At 51.4% G+C, this 14149-nt stretch overlaps 13 non-coding genes across 13 annotated transcripts; all 13 read right to left on the bottom strand.

The window, feature by feature from the left end:
• Positions 1-596: 596 nt before the first annotated feature.
• Positions 597-669, bottom strand: trnaf-gaa (transfer RNA phenylalanine (anticodon GAA)). Its single transcript has one exon. It is a non-coding gene; the product is annotated as a tRNA-Phe (tRNA).
• A 1002-nt stretch (positions 670-1671) lies between these two features.
• On the bottom strand, positions 1672-1744 carry trnaf-gaa (transfer RNA phenylalanine (anticodon GAA)). Its single transcript has one exon. It is a non-coding gene; the product is annotated as a tRNA-Phe (tRNA).
• Positions 1745-2746: 1002 nt separating this feature from the next.
• Positions 2747-2819, bottom strand: trnaf-gaa (transfer RNA phenylalanine (anticodon GAA)). Its single transcript has one exon. It is a non-coding gene; the product is annotated as a tRNA-Phe (tRNA).
• Positions 2820-3821: 1002 nt separating this feature from the next.
• Positions 3822-3894, bottom strand: trnaf-gaa (transfer RNA phenylalanine (anticodon GAA)). The gene has a single exon. It is a non-coding gene; the product is annotated as a tRNA-Phe (tRNA).
• A 1002-nt stretch (positions 3895-4896) lies between these two features.
• Positions 4897-4969, bottom strand: trnaf-gaa (transfer RNA phenylalanine (anticodon GAA)). Its single transcript has one exon. It is a non-coding gene; the product is annotated as a tRNA-Phe (tRNA).
• A 1002-nt stretch (positions 4970-5971) lies between these two features.
• trnaf-gaa (transfer RNA phenylalanine (anticodon GAA)) lies at positions 5972-6044 on the bottom strand. Its single transcript has one exon. It is a non-coding gene; the product is annotated as a tRNA-Phe (tRNA).
• A 1002-nt stretch (positions 6045-7046) lies between these two features.
• trnaf-gaa (transfer RNA phenylalanine (anticodon GAA)) lies at positions 7047-7119 on the bottom strand. The gene has a single exon. It is a non-coding gene; the product is annotated as a tRNA-Phe (tRNA).
• Positions 7120-8121: 1002 nt separating this feature from the next.
• Positions 8122-8194, bottom strand: trnaf-gaa (transfer RNA phenylalanine (anticodon GAA)). The gene has a single exon. It is a non-coding gene; the product is annotated as a tRNA-Phe (tRNA).
• A 1002-nt stretch (positions 8195-9196) lies between these two features.
• trnaf-gaa (transfer RNA phenylalanine (anticodon GAA)) lies at positions 9197-9269 on the bottom strand. Its single transcript has one exon. It is a non-coding gene; the product is annotated as a tRNA-Phe (tRNA).
• A 1003-nt stretch (positions 9270-10272) lies between these two features.
• trnaf-gaa (transfer RNA phenylalanine (anticodon GAA)) lies at positions 10273-10345 on the bottom strand. Its single transcript has one exon. It is a non-coding gene; the product is annotated as a tRNA-Phe (tRNA).
• Positions 10346-11347: 1002 nt separating this feature from the next.
• On the bottom strand, positions 11348-11420 carry trnaf-gaa (transfer RNA phenylalanine (anticodon GAA)). Its single transcript has one exon. It is a non-coding gene; the product is annotated as a tRNA-Phe (tRNA).
• A 1002-nt stretch (positions 11421-12422) lies between these two features.
• On the bottom strand, positions 12423-12495 carry trnaf-gaa (transfer RNA phenylalanine (anticodon GAA)). Its single transcript has one exon. It is a non-coding gene; the product is annotated as a tRNA-Phe (tRNA).
• A 1002-nt stretch (positions 12496-13497) lies between these two features.
• On the bottom strand, positions 13498-13570 carry trnaf-gaa (transfer RNA phenylalanine (anticodon GAA)). The gene has a single exon. It is a non-coding gene; the product is annotated as a tRNA-Phe (tRNA).
• Positions 13571-14149: the final 579 nt, after the last annotated feature.

Below are 14149 nucleotides of genomic sequence, written 5' to 3'. Positions count from 1 at the left end.
ACACGACCGACGCTGTTTGTGATTACTTTTCCATCGTCATTCTGCACAATCATTTCTGAAGTGACCGCTTGTGTCGAAAACAAGGACAGTCGAAAGCGATTTCCTAAGGCGCACCTCTGCAACGCTCAAATCAACCTAAAGTCAGGCGGCCGTGCGCATGTCAGCGTCTCTCCAGCAACTTTTCCATTGCGATCAGGGATCACCAGCAGTTTTTGCAAGCTGGAACAGCTGGCCGTCAGCAAGCTTATGAACGAGGGAGTGTTTGATAGAGAGAGTGCAAAGGCCACCATGTACGCCTTGTGGACTCAAAGACTGTTTTGTGCGTTCGCAGATGTTGGTCAATGAACAGTAGGAGCAGGATTGAGGGTTTGTCGATTTGGTTATTTGACTGTTTTGGAATGCTCGCTACGCAGCCAATGAGAAGAAATGTGCCATGAGACAGGAAGCAAAAGGCATGGAATCGAATCGCTGCAGAAGGAGGGCAAGAGGCAGTCCGAACCACCCTTGCGCCAGCAAGGACCAGCGCAGAGCTTCAGATTCACTCGTGCCCCCATCACATGCAAACAAGGGAGCGAGCACGCAAGCGACGCTGCTTGTGCCGAAACCCGGGATTGAACCAGGGACCTTTAGATCTTCAGTCTAACGCTCTCCCAACTGAGCTATTTCGGCAGCTGCAGCAGGCCTGCCACTTTGCTCGCTGCCACCCTGTTTTCTCGCCGGACTGTTGGCTTCAGCTGCTTCCTCTTGATGCCGTCTACATCTACACTGTCGTTCATTCCGCACAATCATTTCTGAAGTTGACAGCTTGGGTCTGGTCAACTCGCTCGTCAAATGCACAACGAGGAACTGGTCCCTCCAGTCCTCAACAACATGATGCCATCCGTCTGCAAATGGTCAGTGTCAGTCTAAGCTGCTTTGCAAGCAACCCGATGCACCGGAACAATTTGAACTAATCGCCTCTGCTCCAGCTTCAGTCCGCCCACTGTGAAAACCATCAGTTATTACTCTGCAGGCTTGAGGATTCCCAAGTTCTCCGCAACCATCTCCAAAGCGGCATGTAAGTCACTGCCTGTTTACACGACCGACGCTGTTTGTGATTACTTTTCCATCGTCATTCTGCACAATCATTTCTGAAGTGACCGCTTGTGTCGAAAACAAGGACAGTCGAAAGCGATTTCCTAAGGCGCACCTCTGCAACGCTCAAATCAACCTAAAGTCAGGCGGCCGTGCGCATGTCAGCGTCTCTCCAGCAACTTTTCCATTGCGATCAGGGATCACCAGCAGTTTTTGCAAGCTGGAACAGCTGGCCGTCAGCAAGCTTATGAACGAGGGAGTGTTTGATAGAGAGAGTGCAAAGGCCACCATGTACGCCTTGTGGACTCAAAGACTGTTTTGTGCGTTCGCAGATGTTGGTCAATGAACAGTAGGAGCAGGATTGAGGGTTTGTCGATTTGGTTATTTGACTGTTTTGGAATGCTCGCTACGCAGCCAATGAGAAGAAATGTGCCATGAGACAGGAAGCAAAAGGCATGGAATCGAATCGCTGCAGAAGGAGGGCAAGAGGCAGTCCGAACCACCCTTGCGCCAGCAAGGACCAGCGCAGAGCTTCAGATTCACTCGTGCCCCCTTCACATGCAAACAAGGGAGCGAGCACGCAAGCGACGCTGCTTGTGCCGAAACCCGGGATTGAACCAGGGACCTTTAGATCTTCAGTCTAACGCTCTCCCAACTGAGCTATTTCGGCAGCTGCAGCAGGCCTGCCACTTTGCTCGCTGCCACCCTGTTTTCTCGCCGGACTGTTGGCTTCAGCTGCTTCCTCTTGATGCCGTCTACATCTACACTGTCGTTCATTCCGCACAATCATTTCTGAAGTTGACAGCTTGGGTCTGGTCAACTCGCTCGTCAAATGCACAACGAGGAACTGGTCCCTCCAGTCCTCAACAACATGATGCCATCCGTCTGCAAATGGTCAGTGTCAGTCTAAGCTGCTTTGCAAGCAACCCGATGCACCGGAACAATTTGAACTAATCGCCTCTGCTCCAGCTTCAGTCCGCCCACTGTGAAAACCATCAGTTATTACTCTGCAGGCTTGAGGATTCCCAAGTTCTCCGCAACCATCTCCAAAGCGGCATGTAAGTCACTGCCTGTTTACACGACCGACGCTGTTTGTGATTACTTTTCCATCGTCATTCTGCACAATCATTTCTGAAGTGACCGCTTGTGTCGAAAACAAGGACAGTCGAAAGCGATTTCCTAAGGCGCACCTCTGCAACGCTCAAATCAACCTAAAGTCAGGCGGCCGTGCGCATGTCAGCGTCTCTCCAGCAACTTTTCCATTGCGATCAGGGATCACCAGCAGTTTTTGCAAGCTGGAACAGCTGGCCGTCAGCAAGCTTATGAACGAGGGAGTGTTTGATAGAGAGAGTGCAAAGGCCACCATGTACGCCTTGTGGACTCAAAGACTGTTTTGTGCGTTCGCAGATGTTGGTCAATGAACAGTAGGAGCAGGATTGAGGGTTTGTCGATTTGGTTATTTGACTGTTTTGGAATGCTCGCTACGCAGCCAATGAGAAGAAATGTGCCATGAGACAGGAAGCAAAAGGCATGGAATCGAATCGCTGCAGAAGGAGGGCAAGAGGCAGTCCGAACCACCCTTGCGCCAGCAAGGACCAGTGCAGAGCTTCAGATTCACTCGTGCCCCCATCACATGCAAACAAGGGAGCGAGCACGCAAGCGACGCTGCTTGTGCCGAAACCCGGGATTGAACCAGGGACCTTTAGATCTTCAGTCTAACGCTCTCCCAACTGAGCTATTTCGGCAGCTGCAGCAGGCCTGCCACTTTGCTCGCTGCCACCCTGTTTTCTCGCCGGACTGTTGGCTTCAGCTGCTTCCTCTTGATGCCGTCTACATCTACACTGTCGTTCATTCCGCACAATCATTTCTGAAGTTGACAGCTTGGGTCTGGTCAACTCGCTCGTCAAATGCACAACGAGGAACTGGTCCCTCCAGTCCTCAACAACATGATGCCATCCGTCTGCAAATGGTCAGTGTCAGTCTAAGCTGCTTTGCAAGCAACCCGATGCACCGGAACAATTTGAACTAATCGCCTCTGCTCCAGCTTCAGTCCGCCCACTGTGAAAACCATCAGTTATTACTCTGCAGGCTTGAGGATTCCCAAGTTCTCCGCAACCATCTCCAAAGCGGCATGTAAGTCACTGCCTGTTTACACGACCGACGCTGTTTGTGATTACTTTTCCATCGTCATTCTGCACAATCATTTCTGAAGTGACCGCTTGTGTCGAAAACAAGGACAGTCGAAAGCGATTTCCTAAGGCGCACCTCTGCAACGCTCAAATCAACCTAAAGTCAGGCGGCCGTGCGCATGTCAGCGTCTCTCCAGCAACTTTTCCATTGCGATCAGGGATCACCAGCAGTTTTTGCAAGCTGGAACAGCTGGCCGTCAGCAAGCTTATGAACGAGGGAGTGTTTGATAGAGAGAGTGCAAAGGCCACCATGTACGCCTTGTGGACTCAAAGACTGTTTTGTGCGTTCGCAGATGTTGGTCAATGAACAGTAGGAGCAGGATTGAGGGTTTGTCGATTTGGTTATTTGACTGTTTTGGAATGCTCGCTACGCAGCCAATGAGAAGAAATGTGCCATGAGACAGGAAGCAAAAGGCATGGAATCGAATCGCTGCAGAAGGAGGGCAAGAGGCAGTCCGAACCACCCTTGCGCCAGCAAGGACCAGCGCAGAGCTTCAGATTCACTCGTGCCCCCATCACATGCAAACAAGGGAGCGAGCACGCAAGCGACGCTGCTTGTGCCGAAACCCGGGATTGAACCAGGGACCTTTAGATCTTCAGTCTAACGCTCTCCCAACTGAGCTATTTCGGCAGCTGCAGCAGGCCTGCCACTTTGCTCGCTGCCACCCTGTTTTCTCGCCGGACTGTTGGCTTCAGCTGCTTCCTCTTGATGCCGTCTACATCTACACTGTCGTTCATTCCGCACAATCATTTCTGAAGTTGACAGCTTGGGTCTGGTCAACTCGCTCGTCAAATGCACAACGAGGAACTGGTCCCTCCAGTCCTCAACAACATGATGCCATCCGTCTGCAAATGGTCAGTGTCAGTCTAAGCTGCTTTGCAAGCAACCCGATGCACCGGAACAATTTGAACTAATCGCCTCTGCTCCAGCTTCAGTCCGCCCACTGTGAAAACCATCAGTTATTACTCTGCAGGCTTGAGGATTCCCAAGTTCTCCGCAACCATCTCCAAAGCGGCATGTAAGTCACTGCCTGTTTACACGACCGACGCTGTTTGTGATTACTTTTCCATCGTCATTCTGCACAATCATTTCTGAAGTGACCGCTTGTGTCGAAAACAAGGACAGTCGAAAGCGATTTCCTAAGGCGCACCTCTGCAACGCTCAAATCAACCTAAAGTCAGGCGGCCGTGCGCATGTCAGCGTCTCTCCAGCAACTTTTCCATTGCGATCAGGGATCACCAGCAGTTTTTGCAAGCTGGAACAGCTGGCCGTCAGCAAGCTTATGAACGAGGGAGTGTTTGATAGAGAGAGTGCAAAGGCCACCATGTACGCCTTGTGGACTCAAAGACTGTTTTGTGCGTTCGCAGATGTTGGTCAATGAACAGTAGGAGCAGGATTGAGGGTTTGTCGATTTGGTTATTTGACTGTTTTGGAATGCTCGCTACGCAGCCAATGAGAAGAAATGTGCCATGAGACAGGAAGCAAAAGGCATGGAATCGAATCGCTGCAGAAGGAGGGCAAGAGGCAGTCCGAACCACCCTTGCGCCAGCAAGGACCAGCGCAGAGCTTCAGATTCACTCGTGCCCCCATCACATGCAAACAAGGGAGCGAGCACGCAAGCGACGCTGCTTGTGCCGAAACCCGGGATTGAACCAGGGACCTTTAGATCTTCAGTCTAACGCTCTCCCAACTGAGCTATTTCGGCAGCTGCAGCAGGCCTGCCACTTTGCTCGCTGCCACCCTGTTTTCTCGCCGGACTGTTGGCTTCAGCTGCTTCCTCTTGATGCCGTCTACATCTACACTGTCGTTCATTCCGCACAATCATTTCTGAAGTTGACAGCTTGGGTCTGGTCAACTCGCTCGTCAAATGCACAACGAGGAACTGGTCCCTCCAGTCCTCAACAACATGATGCCATCCGTCTGCAAATGGTCAGTGTCAGTCTAAGCTGCTTTGCAAGCAACCCGATGCACCGGAACAATTTGAACTAATCGCCTCTGCTCCAGCTTCAGTCCGCCCACTGTGAAAACCATCAGTTATTACTCTGCAGGCTTGAGGATTCCCAAGTTCTCCGCAACCATCTCCAAAGCGGCATGTAAGTCACTGCCTGTTTACACGACCGACGCTGTTTGTGATTACTTTTCCATCGTCATTCTGCACAATCATTTCTGAAGTGACCGCTTGTGTCGAAAACAAGGACAGTCGAAAGCGATTTCCTAAGGCGCACCTCTGCAACGCTCAAATCAACCTAAAGTCAGGCGGCCGTGCGCATGTCAGCGTCTCTCCAGCAACTTTTCCATTGCGATCAGGGATCACCAGCAGTTTTTGCAAGCTGGAACAGCTGGCCGTCAGCAAGCTTATGAACGAGGGAGTGTTTGATAGAGAGAGTGCAAAGGCCACCATGTACGCCTTGTGGACTCAAAGACTGTTTTGTGCGTTCGCAGATGTTGGTCAATGAACAGTAGGAGCAGGATTGAGGGTTTGTCGATTTGGTTATTTGACTGTTTTGGAATGCTCGCTACGCAGCCAATGAGAAGAAATGTGCCATGAGACAGGAAGCAAAAGGCATGGAATCGAATCGCTGCAGAAGGAGGGCAAGAGGCAGTCCGAACCACCCTTGCGCCAGCAAGGACCAGCGCAGAGCTTCAGATTCACTCGTGCCCCCATCACATGCAAACAAGGGAGCGAGCACGCAAGCGACGCTGCTTGTGCCGAAACCCGGGATTGAACCAGGGACCTTTAGATCTTCAGTCTAACGCTCTCCCAACTGAGCTATTTCGGCAGCTGCAGCAGGCCTGCCACTTTGCTCGCTGCCACCCTGTTTTCTCGCCGGACTGTTGGCTTCAGCTGCTTCCTCTTGATGCCGTCTACATCTACACTGTCGTTCATTCCGCACAATCATTTCTGAAGTTGACAGCTTGGGTCTGGTCAACTCGCTCGTCAAATGCACAACGAGGAACTGGTCCCTCCAGTCCTCAACAACATGATGCCATCCGTCTGCAAATGGTCAGTGTCAGTCTAAGCTGCTTTGCAAGCAACCCGATGCACCGGAACAATTTGAACTAATCGCCTCTGCTCCAGCTTCAGTCCGCCCACTGTGAAAACCATCAGTTATTACTCTGCAGGCTTGAGGATTCCCAAGTTCTCCGCAACCATCTCCAAAGCGGCATGTAAGTCACTGCCTGTTTACACGACCGACGCTGTTTGTGATTACTTTTCCATCGTCATTCTGCACAATCATTTCTGAAGTGACCGCTTGTGTCGAAAACAAGGACAGTCGAAAGCGATTTCCTAAGGCGCACCTCTGCAACGCTCAAATCAACCTAAAGTCAGGCGGCCGTGCGCATGTCAGCGTCTCTCCAGCAACTTTTCCATTGCGATCAGGGATCACCAGCAGTTTTTGCAAGCTGGAACAGCTGGCCGTCAGCAAGCTTATGAACGAGGGAGTGTTTGATAGAGAGAGTGCAAAGGCCACCATGTACGCCTTGTGGACTCAAAGACTGTTTTGTGCGTTCGCAGATGTTGGTCAATGAACAGTAGGAGCAGGATTGAGGGTTTGTCGATTTGGTTATTTGACTGTTTTGGAATGCTCGCTACGCAGCCAATGAGAAGAAATGTGCCATGAGACAGGAAGCAAAAGGCATGGAATCGAATCGCTGCAGAAGGAGGGCAAGAGGCAGTCCGAACCACCCTTGCGCCAGCAAGGACCAGTGCAGAGCTTCAGATTCACTCGTGCCCCCAGCACATGCAAACAAGGGAGCGAGCACACAAGCGACGCTGCTTGTGCCGAAACCCGGGATTGAACCAGGGACCTTTAGATCTTCAGTCTAACGCTCTCCCAACTGAGCTATTTCGGCAGCTGCAGCAGGCCTGCCACTTTGCTCGCTGCCACCCTGTTTTCTCGCCGGACTGTTGGCTTCAGCTGCTTCCTCTTGATGCCGTCTACATCTACACTGTCGTTCATTCCGCACAATCATTTCTGAAGTTGACAGCTTGGGTCTGGTCAACTCGCTCGTCAAATGCACAACGAGGAACTGGTCCCTCCAGTCCTCAACAACATGATGCCATCCGTCTGCAAATGGTCAGTGTCAGTCTAAGCTGCTTTGCAAGCAACCCGATGCACCGGAACAATTTGAACTAATCGCCTCTGCTCCAGCTTCAGTCCGCCCACTGTGAAAACCATCAGTTATTACTCTGCAGGCTTGAGGATTCCCAAGTTCTCCGCAACCATCTCCAAAGCGGCATGTAAGTCACTGCCTGTTTACACGACCGACGCTGTTTGTGATTACTTTTCCATCGTCATTCTGCACAATCATTTCTGAAGTGACCGCTTGTGTCGAAAACAAGGACAGTCGAAAGCGATTTCCTAAGGCGCACCTCTGCAACGCTCAAATCAACCTAAAGTCAGGCGGCCGTGCGCATGTCAGCGTCTCTCCAGCAACTTTTCCATTGCGATCAGGGATCACCAGCAGTTTTTGCAAGCTGGAACAGCTGGCCGTCAGCAAGCTTATGAACGAGGGAGTGTTTGATAGAGAGAGTGCAAAGGCCACCATGTACGCCTTGTGGACTCAAAGACTGTTTTGTGCGTTCGCAGATGTTGGTCAATGAACAGTAGGAGCAGGATTGAGGGTTTGTCGATTTGGTTATTTGACTGTTTTGGAATGCTCGCTACGCAGCCAATGAGAAGAAATGTGCCATGAGACAGGAAGCAAAAGGCATGGAATCGAATCGCTGCAGAAGGAGGGCAAGAGGCAGTCCGAACCACCCTTGCGCCAGCAAGGACCAGTGCAGAGCTTCAGATTCACTCGTGCCCCCATCACATGCAAACAAGGGAGCGAGCACGCAAGCGACGCTGCTTGTGCCGAAACCCGGGATTGAACCAGGGACCTTTAGATCTTCAGTCTAACGCTCTCCCAACTGAGCTATTTCGGCAGCTGCAGCAGGCCTGCCACTTTGCTCGCTGCCACCCTGTTTTCTCGCCGGACTGTTGGCTTCAGCTGCTTCCTCTTGATGCCGTCTACATCTACACTGTCGTTCATTCCGCACAATCATTTCTGAAGTTGACAGCTTGGGTCTGGTCAACTCGCTCGTCAAATGCACAACGAGGAACTGGTCCCTCCAGTCCTCAACAACATGATGCCATCCGTCTGCAAATGGTCAGTGTCAGTCTAAGCTGCTTTGCAAGCAACCCGATGCACCGGAACAATTTGAACTAATCGCCTCTGCTCCAGCTTCAGTCCGCCCACTGTGAAAACCATCAGTTATTACTCTGCAGGCTTGAGGATTCCCAAGTTCTCCGCAACCATCTCCAAAGCGGCATGTAAGTCACTGCCTGTTTACACGACCGACGCTGTTTGTGATTACTTTTCCATCGTCATTCTGCACAATCATTTCTGAAGTGACCGCTTGTGTCGAAAACAAGGACAGTCGAAAGCGATTTCCTAAGGCGCACCTCTGCAACGCTCAAATCAACCTAAAGTCAGGCGGCCGTGCGCATGTCAGCGTCTCTCCAGCAACTTTTCCATTGCGATCAGGGATCACCAGCAGTTTTTGCAAGCTGGAACAGCTGGCCGTCAGCAAGCTTATGAACGAGGGAGTGTTTGATAGAGAGAGTGCAAAGGCCACCATGTACGCCTTGTGGACTCAAAGACTGTTTTGTGCGTTCGCAGATGTTGGTCAATGAACAGTAGGAGCAGGATTGAGGGTTTGTCGATTTGGTTATTTGACTGTTTTGGAATGCTCGCTACGCAGCCAATGAGAAGAAATGTGCCATGAGACAGGAAGCAAAAGGCATGGAATCGAATCGCTGCAGAAGGAGGGCAAGAGGCAGTCCGAACCACCCTTGCGCCAGCAAGGACCAGCGCAGAGCTTCAGATTCACTCGTGCCCCCATCACATGCAAACAAGGGAGCGAGCACGCAAGCGACGCTGCTTGTGCCGAAACCCGGGATTGAACCAGGGACCTTTAGATCTTCAGTCTAACGCTCTCCCAACTGAGCTATTTCGGCAGCTGCAGCAGGCCTGCCACTTTGCTCGCTGCCACCCTGTTTTCTCGCCGGACTGTTGGCTTCAGCTGCTTCCTCTTGATGCCGTCTACATCTACACTGTCGTTCATTCCGCACAATCATTTCTGAAGTTGACAGCTTGGGTCTGGTCAACTCGCTCGTCAAATGCACAACGAGGAACTGGTCCCTCCAGTCCTCAACAACATGATGCCATCCGTCTGCAAATGGTCAGTGTCAGTCTAAGCTGCTTTGCAAGCAACCCGATGCACCGGAACAATTTGAACTAATCGCCTCTGCTCCAGCTTCAGTCCGCCCACTGTGAAAACCATCAGTTATTACTCTGCAGGCTTGAGGATTCCCAAGTTCTCCGCAACCATCTCCAAAGCGGCATGTAAGTCACTGCCTGTTTACACGACCGACGCTGTTTGTGATTACTTTTCCATCGTCATTCTGCACAATCATTTCTGAAGTGACCGCTTGTGTCGAAAACAAGGACAGTCGAAAGCGATTTCCTAAGGCGCACCTCTGCAACGCTCAAATCAACCTAAAGTCAGGCGGCCGTGCGCATGTCAGCGTCTCTCCAGCAACTTTTCCATTGCGATCAGGGATCACCAGCAGTTTTTGCAAGCTGGAACAGCTGGCCGTCAGCAAGCTTATGAACGAGGGAGTGTTTGATAGAGAGAGTGCAAAGGCCACCATGTACGCCTTGTGGACTCAAAGACTGTTTTGTGCGTTCGCAGATGTTGGTCAATGAACAGTAGGAGCAGGATTGAGGGTTTGTCGATTTGGTTATTTGACTGTTTTGGAATGCTCGCTACGCAGCCAATGAGAAGAAATGTGCCATGAGACAGGAAGCAAAAGGCATGGAATCGAATCGCTGCAGAAGGAGGGCAAGAGGCAGTCCGAACCACCCTTGCGCCAGCAAGGACCAGCGCAGAGCTTCAGATTCACTCGTGCCCCCCATCACATGCAAACAAGGGAGCGAGCACGCAAGCGACGCTGCTTGTGCCGAAACCCGGGATTGAACCAGGGACCTTTAGATCTTCAGTCTAACGCTCTCCCAACTGAGCTATTTCGGCAGCTGCAGCAGGCCTGCCACTTTGCTCGCTGCCACCCTGTTTTCTCGCCGGACTGTTGGCTTCAGCTGCTTCCTCTTGATGCCGTCTACATCTACACTGTCGTTCATTCCGCACAATCATTTCTGAAGTTGACAGCTTGGGTCTGGTCAACTCGCTCGTCAAATGCACAACGAGGAACTGGTCCCTCCAGTCCTCAACAACATGATGCCATCCGTCTGCAAATGGTCAGTGTCAGTCTAAGCTGCTTTGCAAGCAACCCGATGCACCGGAACAATTTGAACTAATCGCCTCTGCTCCAGCTTCAGTCCGCCCACTGTGAAAACCATCAGTTATTACTCTGCAGGCTTGAGGATTCCCAAGTTCTCCGCAACCATCTCCAAAGCGGCATGTAAGTCACTGCCTGTTTACACGACCGACGCTGTTTGTGATTACTTTTCCATCGTCATTCTGCACAATCATTTCTGAAGTGACCGCTTGTGTCGAAAACAAGGACAGTCGAAAGCGATTTCCTAAGGCGCACCTCTGCAACGCTCAAATCAACCTAAAGTCAGGCGGCCGTGCGCATGTCAGCGTCTCTCCAGCAACTTTTCCATTGCGATCAGGGATCACCAGCAGTTTTTGCAAGCTGGAACAGCTGGCCGTCAGCAAGCTTATGAACGAGGGAGTGTTTGATAGAGAGAGTGCAAAGGCCACCATGTACGCCTTGTGGACTCAAAGACTGTTTTGTGCGTTCGCAGATGTTGGTCAATGAACAGTAGGAGCAGGATTGAGGGTTTGTCGATTTGGTTATTTGACTGTTTTGGAATGCTCGCTACGCAGCCAATGAGAAGAAATGTGCCATGAGACAGGAAGCAAAAGGCATGGAATCGAATCGCTGCAGAAGGAGGGCAAGAGGCAGTCCGAACCACCCTTGCGCCAGCAAGGACCAGCGCAGAGCTTCAGATTCACTCGTGCCCCCATCAGATGCAAACAAGGGAGCGAGCACACAAGCGACGCTGCTTGTGCCGAAACCCGGGATTGAACCAGGGACCTTTAGATCTTCAGTCTAACGCTCTCCCAACTGAGCTATTTCGGCAGCTGCAGCAGGCCTGCCACTTTGCTCGCTGCCACCCTGTTTTCTCGCCGGACTGTTGGCTTCAGCTGCTTCCTCTTGATGCCGTCTACATCTACACTGTCGTTCATTCCGCACAATCATTTCTGAAGTTGACAGCTTGGGTCTGGTCAACTCGCTCGTCAAATGCACAACGAGGAACTGGTCCCTCCAGTCCTCAACAACATGATGCCATCCGTCTGCAAATGGTCAGTGTCAGTCTAAGCTGCTTTGCAAGCAACCCGATGCACCGGAACAATTTGAACTAATCGCCTCTGCTCCAGCTTCAGTCCGCCCACTGTGAAAACCATCAGTTATTACTCTGCAGGCTTGAGGATTCCCAAGTTCTCCGCAACCATCTCCAAAGCGGCATGTAAGTCACTGCCTGTTTACACGACCGACGCTGTTTGTGATTACTTTTCCATCGTCATTCTGCACAATCATTTCTGAAGTGACCGCTTGTGTCGAAAACAAGGACAGTCGAAAGCGATTTCCTAAGGCGCACCTCTGCAACGCTCAAATCAACCTAAAGTCAGGCGGCCGTGCGCATGTCAGCGTCTCTCCAGCAACTTTTCCATTGCGATCAGGGATCACCAGCAGTTTTTGCAAGCTGGAACAGCTGGCCGTCAGCAAGCTTATGAACGAGGGAGTGTTTGATAGAGAGAGTGCAAAGGCCACCATGTACGCCTTGTGGACTCAAAGACTGTTTTGTGCGTTCGCAGATGTTGGTCAATGAACAGTAGGAGCAGGATTGAGGGTTTGTCGATTTGGTTATTTGACTGTTTTGGAATGCTCGCTACGCAGCCAATGAGAAGAAATGTGCCATGAGACAGGAAGCAAAAGGCATGGAATCGAATCGCTGCAGAAGGAGGGCAAGAGGCAGTCCGAACCACCCTTGCGCCAGCAAGGACCAGCGCAGAGCTTCAGATTCACTCGTGCCCCCATCAGATGCAAACAAGGGAGCGAGCACGCAAGCGACGCTGCTTGTGCCGAAACCCGGGATTGAACCAGGGACCTTTAGATCTTCAGTCTAACGCTCTCCCAACTGAGCTATTTCGGCAGCTGCAGCAGGCCTGCCACTTTGCTCGCTGCCACCCTGTTTTCTCGCCGGACTGTTGGCTTCAGCTGCTTCCTCTTGATGCCGTCTACATCTACACTGTCGTTCATTCCGCACAATCATTTCTGAAGTTGACAGCTTGGGTCTGGTCAACTCGCTCGTCAAATGCACAACGAGGAACTGGTCCCTCCAGTCCTCAACAACATGATGCCATCCGTCTGCAAATGGTCAGTGTCAGTCTAAGCTGCTTTGCAAGCAACCCGATGCACCGGAACAATTTGAACTAATCGCCTCTGCTCCAGCTTCAGTCCGCCCACTGTGAAAACCATCAGTTATTACTCTGCAGGCTTGAGGATTCCCAAGTTCTCCGCAACCATCTCCAAAGCGGCATGTAAGTCACTGCCTGTTTACACGACCGACGCTGTTTGTGATTACTTTTCCATCGTCATTCTGCACAATCATTTCTGAAGTGACCGCTTGTGTCGAAAACAAGGACAGTCGAAAGCGATTTCCTAAGGCGCACCTCTGCAACGCTCAAATCAACCTAAAGTCAGGCGGCCGTGCGCATGTCAGCGTCTCTCCAGCAACTTTTCCATTGCGATCAGGGATCACCAGCAGTTTTTGCAAGCTGGAACAGCTGGCCGTCAGCAAGCTTATGAACGAGGGAGTGTTTGATAGAGAGAGTGCAAAGGCCACCATGTACGCCTTGTGGACTCAAAGACTGTTTTGTGCGTTCGCAGATGTTGGTCAATGAACAGTAGGAGCAGGATTGAGGGTTTGTCGATTTGGTTATTTGACTGTTTTGGAATGCTCGCTACGCAGCCAATGAGAAGAAATGTGCCATGAGACAGGAAGCAAAAGGCATGGAATCGAATCGCTGCAGAAGGAGGGCAAGAGGCAGTCCGAACCACCCTTGCGCCAGCAAGGACCAGCGCAGAGCTTCAGATTCACTCGTGCCCCCATCACATGCAAACAAGGGAGCGAGCACGCAAGCGACGCTGCTTGTGCCGAAACCCGGGATTGAACCAGGGACCTTTAGATCTTCAGTCTAACGCTCTCCCAACTGAGCTATTTCGGCAGCTGCAGCAGGCCTGCCACTTTGCTCGCTGCCACCCTGTTTTCTCGCCGGACTGTTGGCTTCAGCTGCTTCCTCTTGATGCCGTCTACATCTACACTGTCGTTCATTCCGCACAATCATTTCTGAAGTTGACAGCTTGGGTCTGGTCAACTCGCTCGTCAAATGCACAACGAGGAACTGGTCCCTCCAGTCCTCAACAACATGATGCCATCCGTCTGCAAATGGTCAGTGTCAGTCTAAGCTGCTTTGCAAGCAACCCGATGCACCGGAACAATTTGAACTAATCGCCTCTGCTCCAGCTTCAGTCCGCCCACTGTGAAAACCATCAGTTATTACTCTGCAGGCTTGAGGATTCCCAAGTTCTCCGCAACCATCTCCAAAGCGGCATGTAAGTCACTGCCTGTTTACACGACCGACGCTGTTTGTGATTACTTTTCCATCGTCATTCTGCACAATCATTTCTGAAGTGACCGCTTGTGTCGAAAACAAGGACAGTCGAAAGCGATTTCCTAAGGCGCACCTCTGCAACGCTCAAATCAACCTAAAGTCAGGCGGCCGTGCGCATGTCAGCGTCTCTCC

Source organism: Hemiscyllium ocellatum, chromosome 14 (assembly GCF_020745735.1).
Source record: "Hemiscyllium ocellatum isolate sHemOce1 chromosome 14, sHemOce1.pat.X.cur, whole genome shotgun sequence".
In the NCBI taxonomy this organism is placed as follows: Eukaryota; Metazoa; Chordata; class Chondrichthyes; order Orectolobiformes; family Hemiscylliidae; genus Hemiscyllium; species Hemiscyllium ocellatum.
This window is presented reverse-complemented; position numbering and strand designations above follow the sequence as displayed.